The sequence below is a fragment of the Arvicanthis niloticus genome, chromosome X (genome assembly GCF_011762505.2).
Source record: "Arvicanthis niloticus isolate mArvNil1 chromosome X, mArvNil1.pat.X, whole genome shotgun sequence".
NCBI lineage: Eukaryota > Metazoa > Chordata > Mammalia > Rodentia > Muridae > Arvicanthis > Arvicanthis niloticus.
In genome coordinates, this window is record NC_047679.1 from 69,120,677 (window position 1) to 69,123,467 (window position 2,791).

The following is a 2,791-nucleotide window of genomic DNA, read 5'->3' on the forward strand; positions in this document are numbered from 1 at the left end:
CATTTCACATAAAATTACAATGTATACTACAGACACATATAATACATAAAATATCCTGTAGAACACTTATGCACAAGAAAGATGTGAATAATGGACTTACATACTGGAGCCAGGTTACGACTAACTGGGAACTCGTTTGCCTAGGCATGTTTGGTGAGAGTGTGCAGGGCAGCAGCACAGCAGGCTCACAGAGTAATCGAAGTCCACACACAGCTGGCAGTGTGTCTTGGAGACAGTGAGACTGTCACACTAACCAGGTTACCACTACACAAGTACCACTTGGCAGCAGGGTAGACCTATGGGAACTGAGATTTTTTTTCCTCAGACCACCTCAACACAGTTGTACTAAACACAGCTCAGATGAGAAGTATGTGGTCTCCATAGAAACCCTGCTGCGGCCTGGACAGTGAAGTGCTAGGACACTGGAAACACTTTAGAACTACAGCTTCTTCTGGATTCCCCAGAGGGTATATGAACTCTTCTTCAGGTGGGCCTCTTCCTCAGGAGCCAGTGTCACCTTCACAACATCTGAGATTTCATTTTGTCCCAGGACACATGAGACACTGAGGAAGACATCATCATTAATTCCATAGAGTTAATCATGGTGGAATTGAGATGCACCCACTTAAGTTTCTTCATTATGCTCTCGGCCAAGTCTGCCAGAGAGGTCAATGGCCCAGGATGTATAACCTTTCAGTTTGATCACCTCATGTGCACCATCTGCTTGTGAACATCCTTCCACTGCTCCTTATCTGCATCAGTGCCCAGTTCTGGGTTCAGAGACTTCAGAGAGGCACTGGCAAAGTTCACACCATTCCCCACAGGCACACTGGAGTCACCATGCTCTCCCAAGACCCACCCATGACAGCTTAGTGGGTGAGCTCCCAGCCATTTTCCCATCAGGTAATGGAACTGAGCTGAATCCAGACTGCAACCACTTCCAATGACTTGACTTTTGGGAAATCTACTTATTTACCAAGCCATGTAGGTCAAAATATGCACTGGATTTGAGACAACAAATGGCTTTAAGTGTTGACTGTACTTCACAATGATGGGAGTGATGAACTTGAAGATGTTCACTTTTGGCTGGATCAGATTGAGTCGTCTCTCTCCCTCTTGCTGACAGCCCCCTCTGTGATAATGACAAGCTTGGAGTTCGCAGTTACACAATAGTTTTTGCTGGAGACAGTTTTAAGGAAAATGCTGCCATGCTGGATATCCAACATCTCTTCCTTTAGCTTGTCTTCCATAGCATCAACAAGGGCAAGCTCATCTGCCAAGTCCTTAATTAAGATACTGATGGCACAAGCCATGCCAAAAGCACCAACCCCAACAACTATAATTATTCTGGGGGACTTGTTCTTCCTTAAGAAGATTCACAATCAGCTGGTCCTTGAGTGTTGCCATCTTCAATTTTGAATCTTTTGAGACAACTAGTGCATGATAGGGGGTGGTGGGTGAGCAGCAGCAGAGTGCCCTGGGCTCTGCACCAGTGGCCCCAGCATCTAGAATTAGCCTTCTATCCAGTAACTTCCCTGAAAGTATTTATCAGCTTTATGAGTGTTCTAGTGGCAGTTTTAGGGTCATTTATGTATGCTACATTATCATGGTCAAATAACAATACTTTGACTAATTCCTTTCCTTTTTTAATTCCCTTGATCTCCTTCACTTATATTAACTCTAGCTAAAACACCAAGTACTGTATTGAATCTATATGGACAGAGTAGACAACCATGTCTTCTTCTTAAGTTTATTAGAATTGTTCGTAGCTTTTCTTCATTTAATTTGGTGTTGGTGATAGGCATGCTTTAAATTATATTTATTATTTTTAGATATGGCCCTTGAATCCCTAATCTCTTAAGGACCTTCATCATAAAGGAGTATTGGATTCTTTGAAAGGCCATTTCTGCTTTTAATTAGATAATATTTTTTTTCAGTTTGTTCATTTGGAGGTTTTCATTTGCTGATTGTCTGATATGTTAATCTCTCTCTTTCCTTTTCTCTTCTTAATTTCACTGCTCCTTTTCATCCTGTCTTCATGGCAACTATATTTGGTCTTGTCCACTGAGACTGGTCAATATTCTCAAGAGGTGTTCAGATAGGAAGCTGCTTTTATCATTTCAGTTGGCCTGAGCTGGCTAAATTTGGTGGCATAGAAAACATACTGAATCATTCCTGCATCTCAAGTATGAAGCCTTCTTGATCATGGTGGAAGATCATATGATTTGTTCTTACATTTATAAGTATTTTTAGAGTAGTTTTTCAGCTACAATCATAAGCGAAATTGGTCTGTAATGCTATTTCTTTGTCAGATTTTTATGCAATTTGGTATCAGGACAATGTTCCTTCTGTTTGTATTTTGTGGAATGAATTGAGAAGATTTATAATACCTAGTAGAATTCTGTGCTAAACAATCTGGCCCTGAGATGTACTGGTTTTATTGATTGATTGATTGATTGATTGATTGTGAGAAATTTAATGATCACTTCTATTTCACAAGGGTTATAGATCTATTTTAATAGTTTATCTGACCTTGATTTGATTTAACTTTGATAGGTGGTACCAAGAGAAAAAAGTATCTATTTTTAAAAGCATTTCCAATTTTATGGAGTAGAGATCTTTAAAGTATGTCCTTATGATTTTCTGGATTTTCATAGTTTCTCTTGTTATGTCCTCCTTTTCATTCCTGATTTTGTTAATTTGAATATTTTCGTTCAAATTTCTATTTACTCAGATAAGGGTTTCTCTATCTTGTTGATTTTCTTAAATATTCAGCTTTTTGTTTCACTGG

General features: G+C 39.4%; 1 pseudogene; it reads right to left on the bottom strand.

The window, feature by feature from the left end:
* Window positions 1–439: 439 nt before the first annotated feature.
* LOC117694702 (L-lactate dehydrogenase A chain pseudogene) lies at window positions 440–1,407 on the bottom strand (annotated as a pseudogene).
* Window positions 1,408–2,791: the final 1,384 nt, after the last annotated feature.